General features: G+C 37.5%; 1 protein-coding gene across 6 annotated transcripts in view; it reads left to right on the top strand.

The window, feature by feature from the left end:
* The window catches only part of HPCAL1 (hippocalcin like 1), a 187,840-nt gene that overhangs the window by 123,073 nt on the left and 44,969 nt on the right, over nucleotides 1–19,798 (top strand). For all 6 annotated transcript variants that reach the window (XM_074209767.1, XM_074209769.1, XM_074209770.1 and 3 more), the window contains one exon: nucleotides 18,192–18,283. The gene's annotated coding sequence lies outside the window, so the exon portion shown is untranslated. The remainder of the gene's footprint in view (nucleotides 1–18,191; nucleotides 18,284–19,798) is intronic.

Raw genomic sequence — 19,798 nt, 5'->3', positions numbered from 1 at the left:
AAAGAATGGAGCACCACATACACATACACACAGCCACATAATATCACACCACAACATTACCCTTGAAATCTGTACCCAGGTTTAAATTACATTCTAGGCACCAAATATTCAAAACAGCTTATAAGTACACATTAAACGATTCCCTTTTATTAAACCAACAAGAAGGCACATTAGTTCTCTTTCTTCTCTCCCTTCCTATCTTCATATAGTCTGAACAAGTCACATTCTTAAAGCCGAACCCCAGCCAGAACACTCCTGCCTCTGCTGGCATCTTGCTACTCTCAGCAGAGCTGCTGATGTCATCTGATGGGCTGTTGCTATTATCTTCTGCTCCTCTGCTACTGTCTTTTCTAAGCACATGAGTCTTAATAGTTTTTTTGTGAGTTAGCTCCTAGTCTCAAGGTTTTTTACTGGTTGGTTTTGTTTTGTTTTGTTCTAATCAGACCAATATCTCTTCCCAGTCAACAAATTTAGTTGCACTAAATCTCTGGAGTGTTCCACCTTCTTCTAAGTCAACAAATCTGCCTTAAGTGAGTGTTTCTTCATCTAAGTGGGGTTGGGGTGGGAGGGAGACAAAGGGGGGGGGGGAGAAGGAGGAAGAAGAAGGAGGAGGAGGAGGAGGAGGAAGAGGAAAGAGGAAAGAAGGAGAGAAAAAAGAGTAAGAGGAGAGGGAAGGAGAAGAGAAAGAAAGAAATAAGCATTAATAATCTTTCACCTCATCTTCATAACTTAAACCCTACGAGAATTCTTTTCTCTAACTTATTTCCTAGGAAATGTGGAGAGAATGTTATAAGGGATTGTCCCCAGGAAAATGGATAGTTGAGTGGGGCAATGTAGTATAGTGGAAAGTTGTTCAAATCAGAAGACCTGGATCTGAAACCTGACCAAGCTCTTTACTTTCTGTGTGAACTTGAGGCAAACTCTTTTCTCCTCTACAAGTCCCAGTTTCCTTTTCTGACAGATTTGAATGTTGCACTAAATCTCTGGAGTGTTCCACCTTCTTCTAAGTCAGAATAACTTAGGAATAAGTCAGTGACTCCAAGTACAGGAAAACTAGCCCTGGGGTGGAGTGAACCAAGAACACTGCCTGCCAGCCAGCTGAGGAAGCCAGGAACTCCCCCCCCCAAAGGAGGGGGACAGAGGCAAAGTATAATTAATGAATGCTAGAATATGGTGAGAACACAAGTGCTATGGCATGTTGTTCCTGCAAAAAGAACTTTGAACAGGTTTTTCAGGTTTTAGAGAGACAGTGTTGTAAAATGGTAACATTACTTCCTGCATGTGGAGTATGAGGAATGCAATTTGGATCTTGAATCCTCTATTTCATTGCAATGAAAGCTTGTTTAGCCTCCTGAACCTCTGTGGACTTCATTCTCCTTACTTCTAAAATTAAGAGGTTAAACTAAATGATTCATTACAGGGGTGCTTAGCACGTATTTAGAAAGTACTATGTACCACCAGACCTCTAAGTATTGTATAAATATTAGCACATTTCATCCTCATAACAACCTTGGGTGGTGACTTTTATTATTATCCCCATTTTATAGATTAGGAAACTGAAGATGACATAAAGGTCACATATCTAGTGTCTGAGGCCATATTTAATCTCAGATCTTCTTGACCCCAAGTCCAGGGCTATATGTCCCATACTACTTAGCTGCTTTCTAACCCTTTTGTGTATGTCGTGAATCCCTTTCAGTCTGGTGAAGCCTATGAACTCTTTCAAAGAATAAGCTGTTTTAAATGAATAAAATAAAATATGTAGAATTAGAAAGAAAATTTTATTTTGAAATGCAATTATGAGTTTTGAAAATAAACCCACAGAACCCAGATTAAGAAACCCTCATCTATAAAATATCTTCTTTCTCTCAAATTAGGTCCTGAAGCACCTTACAACTCTGATAGTCTGGGGTCTTAAATCCTTTTCAGCTCCACTTCCTACCATTTTCTACTGTTGTCCCAGAAATATCTTTCTTCTATGCCAAAAAGAAATTATTTGGGTCATTTTCATTTTAAATAAAATTGCAAGGATATCCTAATAGATGAAGCCACACCAAAGAAAAGAGGTTTGTTTGTTTATTCACATAGACCTATCTCTCTCTAGATAATCCAGTGGGAAGAAAGAATTATATTGACCAGTTTGCCCAAATTTTCTGCCTAGATTCATTTTCTTTTTTTTTTGCAAGGCAAATGGGGTGAAGTGGCTTGCCCAAGGCCACACAGCTAGGTAATTATTAAGTGTCTGAGACCAGATTTGAACCCAGGTACTCCTGACTCCAAGGCCAGTGCTTTATCCACTATGCCACCTAGCCGCCCCATCATTTTCGAAACTTTACATTAAAACTAGAACTAGAATAGATATTGTTTAAAAGTAAAAGAAAATTACCTAGAGTGCTTTGAAGTTAATATGTGTCAGAGGCAGGATTTGATCCCAAGACATTCCTAGTTCCAAGACCAGCTTAATAGATTAATAATGGTGTTTGGGATGCATGATATCCGGAGAGAGATTCATCTCTTTGGAGCAATATGTGCTGTTTGGGTAGTCAACAGCCTCAAACCTATTCCTTTCCATCTCTATTCTTGCCCAGGATCTCATCCCCTAACATAACCACTTGACTAATTCGGGTTCATATAGGAGACAGTGTGTTTTGGGGGCTCTTCTGGGAGGTAACCTGCTCTATCCATTTCTATCCATCCAACAAACTTAAAGGTACAATTAAAAGAATTCTGCTTTTTTTTATGATTTGGAGAAATTACTTTGCCTCTGTGGGTTTTGATTTCATTCAATTCACCTCAATAAAATAAATGCATTTGCTGCCAACAGGATTGTTGTGCTAGGTACAAGAAGTACAAAAAGGTAGATCAAGATGGTGGTTTAATAGGAAGCAGTACATCAAGTTCCTCCAACCTTGAGACTCATCCAAATAGATCAGTGCACTACACTGATTCCTGAGAAGGGAAATCTAAGCAAGTGTCACAAGGAGTAATTTTTTTTTCAGCTCAGGGGAGCATAGGGAAGCAGAGGAATGTGTGAACACTGGAAATAAAATTTAGCCAGGAACACACAACTTGGAACATTCCTGCTCCCAAGGAAGAGGCATACTGCACAGGACAGGATAAGGTCCCAGACTTTTGCTGAGCACCGCAAGAGAAGGTACCATATGGTAGCTGCACTGCCCTGTTCAGGGTGCCAAATCCAGTGTGGACTGAGGAGACCTCCTCCCAGAGGTTGCATTTCAAGATGAGGAATATTGACAGTTTACCAAGAGAAGAACAACTTTAAAAGCCAACAATGTGGCTTAGACCCCAGAAGTAGAGCAAGGTATCAGTTCTAGTTTCTAGCCCAGTCAAAAAACTGCAAAGAAATAAGCAAGGCAAAAACAGGAGCCTACTGCTTTGTCACTTTAAACCAGAACTTCCCAGCTTCTTGGTAGTGACTGAATACAGCCACAATCTACTGTTGCAAAGACCCATATCGAAGATAAGAACTTGCATAACTCACACTGGGCTTGAGGAATGGGTACAATAATCAGACTTTGCCCTAGATAAGACCACTTTGGGAGCACTGAAAGCATGAAAGTCCTTAGCTTGTTATTCAGATTCTAGAATAATGAAACTCTCAATGCCCCCAAGAAAGCAACAAGGAGAAGGCAGAGCCAAGATGGCAGAGTAAAGGGTGGGACTTGCCCAAACTCTCCCCCAAACCTCTCCAAATATTTTCAAATAATGACTCTAATTCTAGAGTGGCAGAACCCACAAAAAGTTGGAGTCAAACAATTTTTCAGTCTAAGACAACTTAGAAAGTTGGCAGAAAAGCTCTGTTGCACCAGGGTGAGAGAGGATCCCAGTATAGCAAAGATCATGATAGTGCAGACTGGTCCCCACCAATCCAAGAATAGGTGGTGAGGCAACTGAATCAGGGGCAGCAGTGGTGAGTTTCAAATCTCAGCCCATTGATGTCAAAGACAACTTGGGTCAGCAAGGAAAGTCTCTCACACCAGGATGAGAGTAGAGTTCAGTCCAGTGCAGGTGACAGCTCAGACCCAGCCCCAGCAAACCAGGAGCAGGCCTTGGGAGGCATTGAATCAGCTTCTAATTCACAGACAGTAAGGGGATCAGAAGGGGATTATTAGGGGTCTCTTTGCTAGCACTAAAACAGAACTCTGTGGCTTTTCCCATACTCCAATCTGGTTTGCAATCCTGGGTAGCAATCCCAAGGAGAGGAGGAATTGTAGCACCCCAGAGCTTGTTGCCACAAGGGAGCGGGAACCCTCCTCATGGTTCCCAAGTCACTCACAGACCAGAGCACAGTCCAGGAGAGTGTTAAACACTTCTCCTTAGATCAAACCACATTGGAAGAACTGAAAACTTGCAGGTCCCTAGAAGTATCTCTAAAAGCAGTTGCTCAAAACTTCAGAGGCTTGGGATAGTGTGCCCTCCACCCTGGAAGCAGAACCCTACTTTATAATAGAGAGTTAATATCAAGTCATGGACGACTAGGTAAATGAGGAAATAGAAAAAAACTCCAACCATAGAAATTTACTATGGTGACAAGAAAGAGCAAACATCCAAAGTCTCTAAGAACAATATCAATTGATCTCAGACCATGGAAAAGCTCAAAAAGGATTTTGAAAATCACATAAGAGGGACAGAGCAAAAATTGGGAAGATAAATGAGAGTGATTCAAGAAAGCAGCAACAGAACCAACCCAGACCTTCCCTCCAAAAGTATGTAGAGCCCAGATCTAACATCAAATCCAAAGCAGGAAGTAGACTAGAAGAATGATTAAACAGAAAAAAATCCTACTATAAAAATCTATATGGTTACGAGGATGCTAAAATAAAAAAGCCTCCCAGAAGAAAGATTCAAAGCCATCTATAATGCAAAGGTGCAAAGAAAAATGCAGCTTAGCACAATTTCAACTAGTATTCCTAAACAAGTTGAAGCAACAATTTTTCTAAAAGAGTTAAAAAAATTATAAATTAAAGTGTTAGAAGTGAAAAATTGAAAAATAAATGAGAATTATGGAAAATGATTGAAAAGGAAATTAACATCTTGTATTTCTTGGAATGGAGACCTTTGTGACAGTCCTAGTTAGGAGAGATGAGACCAAATTGGGTATCAGTTAGCAGCCCAATTTGACTAGTATTTAGAATGCAAAAAGGAGAGTAAAATGAAAAGCTGGAAATGTAGATTGGAGCCAGATTGTGATGGAATCTAAGTGTCAGATTAAAGAGTTTTCATTTTTTTCTAGAAAGAAAAGGGAGCTATTGGACATTATTGAATGAGAGAATGCATGGTGAGCTCTTTAAATTAGATAACTTGTTTTGGTACATGTATGAAATGAAGACTGGAATAGATAGAGATTGGAGACTGGACAAACAAAGGCAAATGATGTCCAAGATTCCTTTGATCCTATGTCTAACCCAAAGAGATGCAACAATAAGAGTTGTAGCCATAGGTGAAACCTTCCCCAAAATAGAATTAGCTGAAACGGGTCTGCATTCATTGTTCTGTTTCTCCAGAGGGATTCCTTAGCTACTCCATTGTTTTCCTGTTGGCAAAGGTTTGTTGGTTCTTTCTCCACTTTAATCCCATATGAGAGGAGGAGCCTTGGAATTATCCAGAGGAAAAGCCTAGAGCAGAGCTTGGGGATTAGGCAGTTCTGTATATTAGAAGCAAAAGAAAGGAGTGGGAAGAGTACCATTATGCTTAAAATAGTGTTCAGAAGCTTAAGAGATTCCAAGAATTCTGTTAATATACAACTGTTTCATTTGCTCTACTGTCTGCCAGAAAGCCTTGAATGAATGGGGCTTTATGTCTCATTCAAATCCAAAAACTTTGGCTGCAGCCCAATTCCTGTGGGCCCTTTAGGGAACACTGGCTGATCTGGGTGCTTGCAGAAGGTCCTTCAGTTCTTCCTTTGTCTTCTTTTGAGAAATATAGTGTAACAGAAAGAACACTGGGCTCAGAATCAGATGATGTGAATCTCAGTATCCTGTGTGGTTGTGAGTAAGCCTGTTTCTTCATTTATAAAATAAGGATTTGGGCAGCAAGATAGCACAATGTCAGCCTTAAAGTCAGTAGGATCTGAGTCCAAGTCCAAATTCAGAGATTTGCTGTGTGACCCTGGGCAAGTCACATAACCTTGTTTGTCACAGTTTCCTTAACTATAAAATGAGTAGCAAATCATTCTAGTATTTTTGCCAAGAAAATTCTAAATGGGATCATGAAAAATCAGCCAAGGACAACACCACACACACATACACACAAAGGAAGAAAATTACAACTAACAAGAAGAATAGCCCATGGTACTCTTTGTAAAAAAAAGATTTAATGGAGCAGGTTTTATTATATGCCCAAAAGCTACAAGAAGTAGTATTTCTGGAGATATCTGATCCTCATAAGCCAATAATAATAATAATAATAATAATAATAATAATAACCACAAGACCACAAGAAAATAATTGCAGACTATCCTCCAAAAGGCACTAAATTATGCATACCATTTGACCAGCAGTACAAATAAAAAGGAAAAGGACCGGGGCGGCTAGGTGGCATAGTGGATAAAGCACCGGCCTTGGAGTCAGGAGCACCTGGGTTCAAATCTGGTCTCAGACACTTAATAATTACCTAGCTGTGTGGCCTTGGGCAAGCCACTTAACCCCATTTGCCTTGCAAAAAAAAAGGAAAAGGACCAATCATAGATATTTATATCAGCTAATTTTGTAACAACTGAAAACTAAACTTAGAGTTGCCTACCTATTGAAATGGCTAAATAAATTATAGTAAACAAACATAATAGAACATTGTGGTGCCACCCAAAATGAAGAAATGGTTTTCAAAGAAAATTTAGAAGATTGCTATGAACTGATGCAGAATGAAGTGAGCAGAACTAGAACAATTTATGCTAAGACCACAGTATTATGAAGGAAAACAACTTTGAAATACTTTAAGATTTTCATCAATGATAAAACACAATGTAAAAGGACTGAAAGTGAAGTTTATCTCCTGATGGAAATGTGATAGACATAAAAATGCAGAATGAAATCTACATTTTTGGACATGGCCAGTGTGGGAATTTGTATGACTGTACTATGCTAAATCAGTGTAAGATGCTAAATCAATAAAAAATGAATGAATGAAGGCAAAAAATGTTGTTATTTATGTAGCATCAGTTATTTAGGACAAAGTGGTATATAAATTCTGGAAAGGACTTGATGAGATCCTCCAGATTAAAACAACATATGTTCTTACATTGAGTGATTTCAGTGTGAAAAGATCAAGGTGGGAGGTCATATATGGAAAATGTTGGTTAATGAAAAAGGACAACTGTAGATTAATACAGAAGTTCCATTTTTCTATATTGGAAATTTGTTGTTACTATTGTTGAGTCCTTTTTCAATCATGTTCAGCTCTTTATGACCCTCTTTGGTGTTTTCTTAGCAAAGATACTGGAGTATCCTGTTCATGAAACAGCCGAGAGGGTGATATCAATAGATATGTGACAGGGTGTCAAGTATGTGTCAGGGTGTCAAGTATGTGTCAGGGTATCAAGTGTAAGAAGACTGGAAATGGGTTGAGAGAGGGCGAGGGATTAGGTTATAAAGGACTTTAAGTTTATTGAATAGGAGAGTGATATGATTGAGCCTGCTAGTGTGGCTGAATGGAAGATGGATTAAAATAGGGAGAGATTTGAGGAAGGGGAAACCCACCAGCAGGCTATTGCAGGAATCAAGATATGAGGTGATAAGGGATGGGACCAGAATGATGATCTGGTCAGAGGACAGAATTGGACATACTTAAGAAATGCTGCAAAGGCGAAATGAACAGATCTTGGCAAGAGCTTGGATATGGAGGAAGAGAAATAGTGAAGAATCAAGGATGACTCTCAGCAGATAGAATGCCAGGTCTGAAGTCAGGCAGACTCATCTCCCTGAGTTCACATCTGACCTCAAGACACATACTAGCTGTATGACTCTGGGCAAGTTTGCCTTGGTTTCCTCATCTATAAAATAAAGAAAAAGAAATGACACTAGTATCTTTGCAAAAAAAACAAACGAGGTCATAAAGATCAGACACAACTGAAAATGAATTAACAACACCAGCTTATTAGCAACAAGATCTGAACTGATAATAAATAAGGATAGTATTCTGAAAAAGATATGAATGACCTACAGTTAAGACTGTAACTCATAAGTATTTAAACAAGTTATTGAAAATAAAAAAATGAGAAATGGAAAAAATAATTTCATTCAGAGGTTAAAACAATGCAATTAATTGCTACAACTAGGAAACCAAAAGGGCCTCAGTCAACAAATATTTGACTTATTTACAAACCTGAGAGTGATGTGTACCAAAGGGAGCAATAGTTTAGAATATAATTTCATCTGTGAAACGAAAAGGATCATGGCAATCAATTATGAACAGGGTTGGCTGTCTCAAAAGGCAGAGAAAAATAGTAGAAGACAAAATCAGTTTGAAGAAATCTTAGTGAGATACAACACTAAGCAAAGTTATCCAAGGGCATTCAAGGATGAAAATGGAAAGAGGGCTGCAAACATTAAAATTGAAGAAAGTTTGTAAAAACTATTACAATAAACTGTTTTGTCTATCAAAGATATTGACACTATTCTACTTGGATCCTTAACATTATCATCCCTGTTTGTTTATAAAATAGAAATGTCACTAAAGAGAACAAAAATGGAAAATAAACACTTGGATTGGATTTACAAAGTAGATATATGCTAGAGGTTATACTATTGTGAGTACACCAAGAGACAAATTTAAGATGATGTGTAAAGGTGGAAAAGATATCAAAGGCACAAAATTTCCTGATGCTTATTGTTTCCAAAAAGAGATGACCAAAAATATCAACACCTATTATCCCATATGGACCTTGAGAGACCATCATACCCATTTCCTAATTTTAAAGCAGATAAAGCTCAGTCTACCCTATCTTTACCAGTAATTATGGTACCAAAATATATGTTCTGAGTTACTTACGCTGATCTTTCAGAATTTTATTTATTTCTTCTTAGGAGGAAAGCTTGGGAGTATCAAGACGAGCTCTAGTTTTGGCTGTACAAGTAGCTGTCTGATTTTGGAACTGTATCTAAACCTTTTTAGGTTTTGGCCTCCTATTTAGCTGAGGGAATTATACAAGGTGATTTCTAGGATCTCTTTCTGCTGTAGCATTCAGAGCTCCATCTGAAATCAGTTTAGGGGTTCTGGAATTCAAGGTTGTAGACAGGATACTCCTTCACTTGATTTTTTTCTGTTTTAATTTCTCTCCATAGGAAAAGAGGAGAAAGTTCAGGTGTTTCATTAATTCAATCTTGGGGCTAATTCCCCACAAAAAAATCATGAGGGAAGTAAATAAAAAACATATTTTGAGAAGAAATCCAGATGACCCAGGAATGACATTTAGTTATGATTTTAATAACAGGGAATGATACCTACAGAGGGATCCGCTTATTACCTTTTTATTGGAAGAATTTTATAGGTTGTATCAGGAACACAAGATCTATATCTGATATAAAGCCTTAACCATCATGCTTTTCTGACCACTCCCCCCCCCCCCCATTTCAGGACTATGACCAAAAGTTGACTGCAAATGAATAGTCTGGCTATAAGTGGGTTCAATTTTCAATTCATACGTCAAATATATTCAGCTCGGTCTTGGCAAATTTTTTGTTGTTGTTTTTGTCTATATCTTTATGATTAAATTTTTTAACATTTAGTAGAGACAAGGAGACTTGGGGGTCCTAGAGTTGACTTGTTCCATCAGTTGTGTGAATTTGGAAGCAAGTACTCATTTACATCTCTGGATTTCAGTTTCTTCATGAGGAAAAGGAGGATTTTGGAAGAGGCCCACAAAGTTCCTCCTTTCGTTCCATGCTCTAGTTGGGGTAAATGCAAAATCCTGTACTTGGAATCAAAGAATCAATTTCACAAATACAAGACAGGGAAAATGCAACAACTGAAAATAGATTTAGGGGCAACTGGGTGGCACAGTGTATGGAGCACTGTCCCTGGAGTCAGGAGTGCCTGAGTTCAGGTCCAGCCTCAAACACTTGGTAATTGCCTAGCTATGTGGCCTTGGGTGGGCCACTTAAAAAATTTTAAATTAAAAAAAATTTTAAAAACAGAAAATAGATTTAAGAATTTTAGTGACTGCAAGATCAAAATGAAAACTACAACATGGCAGTCAAAAAAAGACAAGATAATCTTAGGGTGATCCGAGAGATACACATTATTCAAAAGGGAAAAAGAAATAGTACCAATGTATTCTATGTAGTATTTTCTTCTGTTTCGGTCATTACTTTAGTTCACTACTTTGGGAGGGACATTGACAAGCTAGAAATAGGTGAGGGTATTGGGGATCATATTTACAATGTAAGGATGGAACTGGGGATGTTTACTATGAAGAAGAAAAGAGTTAGAAGCACCACAGTACACTGGGAAGAACATTGGATAAGAAGTGTCAGAAGGCCAGAGATGAAACCTAGCTTTGCAACTTCTTTTTTGTGTATCATTGACCAAGTTCTGTAACTCCTCTGGGTCTCAGATTTCTCATCTGAAAAGTTGCATAGATAAGATTAAAGGATTATTGAGGTCCCTTCTAGATTAAAATCCATAATCTTCCTTCAGGTTCCAGGTGAAGGCTTTCTTTTTTCAGCTTAATACAATTACCACCAGTTTTACCTATATTTAACTTGTTTGTACTTAGTAGTTTACAAATGGGCTGCCCCCCTCCCACTGGACTATGAGTTCCTTGAGATTGGGAACTGTCTTGCTTTTTTTTTTTGTATCCTCAACACTTAACATAGTATCTATGACAAAGTAGGAACTTTGTAAATGTTTATTAACTAATATAAAATAGTAACAGTTTTCATTTAAAACACAGCCTCCAAATGATCATAATCTTCCACCCTCAATGTTCACCTCTCTCTCTGACTTTGGTCTGTAATGTGTGTGTTTATATGTTTATTTGTACATCTGTACACATAAATTCAAATTTGTACATATATATGCATATTTATACTTATGTCTCCCCACCTCCACCAGACTTATCTTCCTCATTAGATTTGGTTTGAGATATTATTAAAGCAGTTTGCCATTTCCTGAGTATACACCCACACTCCTAACTTGAACTGGCGTAAGGAGGGAAGAGGGCCTAGGAGCAGGAAGAAATAAAAAAATCTCACTTGGAATTCCAGATCTTTTGCTCATATGGCAGAATTTAACTGCATAAAATAGTACAGTGCTTGCAGGTATCTTTAATGTAGTCCTCTCTTCCCATGACTTAAATTTGGAGAGAGAGAGACAAAGAGAGAACTAGGTTTGAATTCCAGAATTTATTTGTATAAATTTATCTATGTAACCATAGATATCTCAACCTCTCCAGGCCTCAGCATCAGCTTCTGTAAAATAGGAGAATAAGAATATTTCCCAGGGTGGTTGTGAGGACCAAATGAGAGAATGTAATAATTAGTAACTGGGTTTTATGTAAATGAAAACATTTCCTGACTTCATTGATCTGAGCCTTCATTGGCATAGGTGTTTCCTCTACACTTAAGGAGACAGTTTTATTGAGTTATTCTGGCCAAAAATTAATCGCCTTGGGGCAAGCCTAAGTTATGAGTCTCTTTATGTTTTACTATGTTGTCTCAGAGATGTCAGACACACAGTTCATTTCCAGACCCACACTTGAAGCCTTTATAGTTTGATAGAACCTGTCAGAGCTTGTGTGTTGCTGGCATAGCCTTAGAAAGCCCAAGGTCCGCTCCACCCCTGATGAGGCATTAGAGTAGGACATTAGTAAAGGAAAGATGTACAAATGAGCTATTATTCATTAACTAAACTTCTAATAGCCACTTTAAAAATGGGCTCAGTACAGCTTCCATTTATCAGAATGGCCTGAATGCCATCTTCCCTTATCACTCTGAATTTTCACTATTTCATATCTGTGATCCAAGGAAAGTGAAGCCATTATACATTCTTTTTTTAGTTTTTGCAAGGCAATGGGGTTAAGTGACTTGCCCAAGGCCACACAGCTAGGTAATTATTAAGTGTCTGAGGCTGGATTTAAACTCACTGACTCCAGGGCCAGTGCTCTATCCACTGTGCCACCTAGCTGCCCCCAGTATACATTCTTTATTGCATCTACCTCTTTTCTCACCACCCTCTGTTTTGGGTTCCATATTAACTCTCTTTGAAGTACCTACTATTAATCATTTTCATTCCCAGTTAAATCTTACTCTTATCTGTGTGAATTATAGGCTACTGTGGTCCTTTCTCCAGAATAATTTGCATTCAAAGATTAATCCTAAATTTTTTTGAGATGAGTGATAAGCAATTAAAGAAATTTAACAAATAGTAGTAAATTTTTTTGGCTAAGGTAGGAATGACTTGTACTACCTTAATACTTGGTTATGTTGTAGTTTTATTTGAATTTGTTTTAAAGCATTTGGGAAGAATCATAAAATGAGGATTTGAGCTCGGTGACCCTATAGCTGTCCTTTTGTGGAGAGCTGTAGAATTGTGTTTGGTAGACTTATTTTGCATTCCCATTCTGCATTTTGCTGTGCTCCAAGAGAAAAAGGCAGGGATAATTTGTAAGACAATCTCTTAGACAAAAATCGGGAGCAACCAAACGTAACGCAACATAATTATTTCTGTGTAATGACTTCTCCTTGATTTGGTCCAGAGCAACGACTGTAATCTTTATCTGTCTCAGGAAAGCTAGCTATTGAGGAACCCCTGTGGTTTAGTGATGGAGCTTCTAGGAAATTTGCAATTTGAGTTAATCTCATGTTCCCAAGAAGCCAAGGAGAACAGGTTGGTTAAGTTCTTTGCAATGATGGAAGTTTCTTCTTGCTTAGAATTGTTCATTTTCAAAATTGAAAATGTCCATTGTTGTCATTGAGTCAAGTTCTCTGATTTTCTAGAGGAAGGAACTGAGGTCCAAAGAGGGAAAAGGCATGAGACCAAGTCACAGAACTAAATAATGGCTGAGCTGAGGGTTGGTGGCCAAATGTCTTGATTTAGTGTCCTAGAATTTAACAGTCAGAGTATCCCAGAAGCAATTCATCCATCCTTCCTCAACTTGAAGACTCCTAATCCAGTGAAATACTCAGTTGATAGGCATCAAAGGTAGGATTTAGATCTGGGTCTTTTGAGTCTAAATTAGTGGAAAAGATGTGGTGGTGGTGGTGGTGGTGGTGGTGGTGGTGGTGGTGGTGGTGGTGGTGGTGGTGGTGGTTTTGGAGGCATTCAGGATTAAGTGACTTGCCTAATGTCACACAGCTTGTAAGTATCTGGGTCAGATTTGAACTCAGATCCCCCTGACTCCAGGGCTGGAAAAGGTGTTTTTTGAAGAAAAATGGTTCATAGTAGAGCAATTAAAACTTTGTCCCTGAAGAATAAACCATATGTTATAAACTCTGTGTGAGGTTGGGCTACTCTTGGAATTGAGTTGCCATCATATAGGTTCATGGAAAAAAAAAATGAATTGATAAGCGAGCCAGTCTCAGGGACAAGAATAGATGGGTTTATGTCCCACTTCTAAATTGACTGATTGTGTGTCCCCAGGGCAAGTTATTCCATTTCTCAGCAGCCTGGTTCACTTCTCTAAGACTGTGACTCTTGGAAGTTCTTACTCACAGTACATGGCTTTCTTTCCTCTCTGCACTGAATCTTTAAGTTAGCAACATTAATGGACAGTAAGAAAAATCACATCTATATCATTTCCCTTCAATAGAAGTCACTTTTTTCTTTTTTTTAGTTCTTTGTAAGTTCAAGTTCTAACATATTTTAAGGTTAAATTATGTACATTAGATGAGTTGTGTTTTTCTTGTGAATATTATACTTCAGTGAAAGAAATAAACATTTATATAGCACTTTCTATGTGCTTTGTACTATGCTAAATGCTTTTTATAAATTATCTCATTTGAACCTTACAGTAATCTTGCAGAAGATGTTGGCAACAGGTTGTCTGCTTTTGGAGTAGCAATTTAATTGAATAAACATTTATTCAGTATTTTTTGTTGTTTCTGTTGAACTTTAGGATTCAAAGGGACATTTTAAAAAAAGGAATCCTTCTTTTATATGAGTATGCTCTTAGGGTTCAGGTATAAAGAGGTATTTGAGTTTATATAGTAAAAAGCATTGACCAGAATTCTAATCCTGGCTTTGACTCTAGCTGGTTCAGTACTTAGACAAGTTAGAGTCACAAAATTTCCAAGGGACTTAGACGTCATTTACTCCAGTACTTGAATAGGAATTGCCTCTACCAAATCTCCAACAAATGTTTACCTGTGTTTGACCTGATGACTTCCCAGAAGGGAAAACCCACTACTTTCCAAGGCAACCCTTGGAACCAAGACAACCATTTCTAGATAGCAGAAATTGTGAAGAAAGTGTTTCTTGCCGTAAGCCTGCATCATCTTACCCACTGTTTTTAGTCCTTCCTCTTCAATGGAATCAAGTAGAATAACCCTGTTCCATCTTCTTGACAAGTCCTGGAAGAATTGAAGGTGGTTGTTGTTGTTGTTGAGTTGTTTCAGTCATGACTGACTCTTCATGATCCTATTTGGGGTTTTATTGGTAAGGATATTGGAGTGGTTTGCCATTCCTTCTCCAGCTCATTTTATAGATGTGGAAACTGAGGCAAGAGGCTTAGATTAGGTGGTATTCACAAAGTTTTCTCTTCAAATTAAATAGTGTCAGCTTCACCTTATACTGGTATAGAGGGGTCTTGATGCATTTGTTATACTTGTTCTTCTCTAGACCCTCTCACAAATGATTTAACCTTTCTGGAACTTAAACAGGAGAGATCATGGCTGCTTGACTAATGTTTGTAAAAATGTTTCACAAATTCCTCAAATTGCTTTATACCCACAGAAGAGATTATTGTTGGCTTTAATTTACATTTAAGACTTATGAAAGGTATTAAAAATAACACAATGTAAAGTTCAGCTATTTGGAAATTTCTGCATACAACTAGCTGCACATTTATCATTTGAACCTCATGACAATTCTGTGACATAGATCCCACAGATATTATTATCCATGTTTGACATGTGAGAAAATAGGGGCCCAGAGATTAAAGTCATCATCATGTGTTCTATCCCTTTGGCTAGGTGTATGTCAAAGTTCTTCTCTGCATTCTTTTCCTTCTGTACTCTCTCCTGCTCATCTCATAAGCTTTCAGAGATTCACCTAACATCTCTACACAAATGATTTCCAAATCCATCCAGACCCTACTTTTCTCCTTATTTCCAGCCTACACATCCAACTATCTGTTGGACATGTCAAAGTTATTTTCATAATGATATTAGGATATTTCTTATACTATAACCATTGATAGATATAATCCACATAAAAACTCTTTGTAGGGGGTGGTCCTCACTAATTTTTTAAGAATGAAAAGGGATCTCAAGCCCCAAAAGTCTGAGAACTGCCCTTTTGAACAAATTGACCTATCTGGTGTTCTCCATGTACCTAATTCTGCACCTTTCTAAAAACTGTCCCCTAAGCCAGGCATATTAATAAATCCAACATTTAACTTTCAAAGCTGTCTTGTTTGTCTGTGATTCATTCCAGCCTTTTCATTTGTGGAAGGGACCCTAACAATAATTCTTTTCTCCACACCCAGACCCATTACCAAAAAAGAAGGAAAGAAAGAATAACAAAACCCTTATACCAAATGATTAAGGGGAAAAAAATTCCTTCATTGCCCATATCCAAAAAAGTAAGTTTCACTATGTATCTTGAAGTCATTACATTTCCGTCCGCAGATCTCCCCAATCTGATTCATCTTACAGATGAGGAAACAAGGAAACAAGGAAAATTAAGTAATGTATTTAATGCCCCACACATAAAAAGTAATAGAGTTATGATTAAATCATATGTCCTCCAACTCCATTTTTAGGTTCCTACCTCCTAGTGTATGTAAGGGATTTAACACCAACTCTGAAATTCAGGGAATTTCTTGGCTTTCAGAATTTAGGGCAAAATATTGATCCTGAATAGAATTTCAGCATAATTTGCTGCATGTATGTTTTAAGCTTTCAATACTTCCCTAAACCCTTGTATCAGAATTAAAGAAGTGAGTCCTTTAAGAAGAAAACAGGGGAACTCCATTGCCATTCTTCAGATATGTTGTTTATTTTTTTCCCTGCTGGTCTGCAAAGCTAATTAAAAATTCAAGTGTCAGAAGAGATGATTGATGATCTCCCATCATCTTACCCCTAATATTGAATCTTGGGAAAGGAATGAGTGTAGATGGGGTTTTAGTCTTATATTAAATAAAACCTTATTGAGTTCCTATTTTAGCAAAGCATTCTTCTGAAGGTGTTTTTGCTGTTGGTTGGTTTTTTTTTTCCAGTCCTATTTTGACTATTTGTGGCCCTAATTGGGATTTTTTTGGCAAAGATATTGGAGTGGTTTTCCATTTCCTTCTCCAGCTCCTTTTACAGATGAGGAAACTTGGGGGAAAGGATTAAGTGACTCTTCTAGGGTCACACAGATCTATCTGCTGTGTTACATAGTTACCCTGTAAATGTATAGGGAGAGGGAAAAAGAGGAAGAAATGCACATTTGAATCCCTCCCTTTAAGAAATTTTTAGACTGTTTTTCATGACAGCATAAGTATAGCCTATAATCAAATTGCTTGCCTTCTCAATGAGGGATTAGAAAAAGGAGTGAGGAAGAGAATTTGAAACTAAAAATTTTAAATTATGTTAAAGATTTGTATATATAATTAGAAATTTTTTTTAAAGAAACAAAGAAGAAAGCAACTTCTACGTTATATAGGAACTTTGGTTGTAGTATGTGGGTGGTACAGAAGCTAGAATGTTGAACCTGAAATCAGGAAAACCTGAATTTGACCTTTGATACTCCTTAACAACTATGATCTTGGGCAAGTTACTAAACCCCTATTTATCTGTCTATAAGTTGAATATATCAATAGCTCCCTCTTCCCAGGGTAATTGTGAGGATCAAATGAGCTATTTGTAAAGTTCTTAGAAGAGTGTCTGAGATAGATAGATAGATAGATAGATAGATAGATAGATAGATAGATAGATAGATAGACAGACAGACAGACAGATAGATAGATATAAATATCTACCTATAAATATATGTAGATATGCATATGTGTATATGTACACATATATAATAAGCACTTTATAAATGTTAACTATTATAGAAGTATCAAAAACATTGAACTTGGAATAAGGAAGACTGGATTTAGGTTTATTTTTTAATTTACCTTGGCAAAATCACTTGACTTCTGGACCTCACTTTCAGCTTTAGGACTAGACTAAGGGATTTTAACCTAGAGCCTATGAGGTTTTTTAAAAAATATTTTTACATTAATTTTTATATCCAGTATAATTAATTTTACATGTTTATTTTATCTTTTGTGTTAGAAACATGATTCTGGAAAGACTTTGTTAATTTCTGTAATTTTACCAAGTGTCATGCTATCTATGACAGCAAAACTAGAAAAGAACCCTTGCATTAGATTATCTCTAAGGTCCTTTTCAGCTCTGCTGGAATTCATAAATATAATACTGCTAGGCATAAGATCAATGTTGTGAAAGAGGCACATTAAAAATACTATGAGAGTTCATTTTATAGTCAAGGTAATATCACTTATCCAAGGTCACATTTGAACTTAGGATCTCTTTACTGTACACTCAAAGTTCTATCCACTGCGCCATCTGGTGGCCTTATAATAAGTACTCAGGTTTGTTTATTTTTTTTTTAATTCCCATTGACAGTATTGCTTTTGCTCCAAGCATTCTCCCACCACAACCCCACCCCTTGTTCCCCTCCCCTCTCTCATTCACCACCTTCCTTGTTATGAAGCCATGCACTTTCAGAAATTGAGACTGGCGACTCCTTTTCTCAGAAGACAGTTTCTGATCACAGACTGCTAAAGCCACCTACTAGAAACATCTAGCAATTAAAAGCTGGGCCTGAAGCCAAGAACTGTGATTTTTATTTATTTCAGTATAAGGGTGGCAAAGTCTCCACAGCCTAGCGGGCTGACTTAATAAAAAGCAAGCTGATTCTGAAAGAAGTCTGCAGCCTGGTGTGTACACTTGGGGCTTCCACTCCGGAACCTTGTTAAGCATCCATAGGTAGGTGAATGACAGCAGGTGTCTCTTGTTTTTCAGGGGCATGGTCTAGTGGTCTGTTCTTAGGACTTGGAATCTGGAAGCCTGAAACTTCTCATCTCAATTCTGATTCTGAATTCTGTTGGCCTTGGGTAAGTTATCTTATGTTGACTGGGTTTGGATGGGAAGAAGGGTCAAGAGCAGAGGGGCAGAGGGAAAGATACAGGACAAGGATTTTAGATTTGATGACATTTCAGGTTCTTTTTAGCCCGGAATTTCTGATGCCATCATCCAGCAAATTCTGGATATGTGATAATAGTTGAAGAGAACCTTATTTCCTTTCCCTGGGGAAAGAGCTATTGGTTTATTAATAATAAAAATCCCTTACATTAGTCCAACAGAGTATTTTCATGTATAATATCACCCTTGATTCTCCCAATGCTGTAACAAAGACAGGGCAGATATTATTCCTTCCATTTTACAGATAAGGAGACCGAGTCTCAGAGATTTGAAGTGACTTGTCCTAGATTCAGTGTGGTACAGTGAGAAGAGGATGAGCTCTAGAGTCTGATGATCTGCATTCAAATTCCACTTCTGATACTTTTTGACATTCAGCAAATCATGCAACCTCCTTGACCTCAATTTTCTCATCTATAAAATGTTGGTGGTATACTATATGATATCTGAAATCTCTAGTTCTAAATCTACTATGCTATGAGCAGTAAGTGGGCAGCACCAGAACTGGTGTCCAAGTCCAACCCATGGTGATGCCTCTCTTCCCTTCTCTAGGGAACTAAAATGGCCAGAGGCTTGTTTGAAAAAATTGTTAGAGGGGCAGCTAGGTGGCTCAGTGCATAGAGCACCAGCCCTGGAGTCAGGAGGACCTGGATTCAAATTTGACCTCAGACACTTAATAATTACCTAGCTGTGTAACCTTGGACAAGTCACATTAACCCCATTGTCTTAAATAAATAAAAAAATTTAAAAAAGAAAGAAAAAAGGCTGTCAGTATTGTTCTATTTGGATTCTCTGGGATTTAGAGAGCTATTTACTCTTTTGCCTTAGTCAGCTAGATGGTACAGTAGATAGAGGACTATAGCAAGAGTTAGAAGGCATGAGTTTAAATATGGCCTTAAATCTTACTAGCCATGTGACCTAGGCAAGTCACTTAACTTCTTCTACCTCAATTTCCTTGCCTGTAAAGTAAGGATAATTAGAGCACCTGAACAGAACTGTTCTGAGAATCAAATAAAATAATATTTGTAAAGTACTTTGCAAACCATAAAACATAACATAAATGTCAATAATTGTCATTATTAGTCTTCAAGCAGCCTTCCTAAGACCAGAAGATAGTCAGTGTTACTGTTTTCAATAGTAACTAAGAATGACTTGTTTACCTGTTTCCTCTTCTAGTAAGTTTGTAACTTTCTATAAATGATCTAGTAAAATTTAATGTATTTCTTGTCTGCCTGGATTTGTTCAGTCTGTCTCAGAATAGCAAACTGTTCCATATTAGCTAGAGCTGCCTGAGAGAATAGAACAAGAATTTTTTAAAAGTGTTCTCTCTACTAGTGATGTTCCCCAACTCTTCCTTCTCTTCTTTCCATCCTAGACAGTTATTGTCTATAAATCTTCTATAGGAATTTGTTTGCTTGATTTTGTTCATA

Source organism: Macrotis lagotis, chromosome 1 (genome assembly GCF_037893015.1).
Source record: "Macrotis lagotis isolate mMagLag1 chromosome 1, bilby.v1.9.chrom.fasta, whole genome shotgun sequence".
In the NCBI taxonomy this organism is placed as follows: Eukaryota; Metazoa; Chordata; class Mammalia; order Peramelemorphia; family Peramelidae; genus Macrotis; species Macrotis lagotis.
The sequence above is the reverse complement of the archived record's forward strand: the minus strand, read 5'-3'. Positions and strand labels throughout refer to the sequence as shown.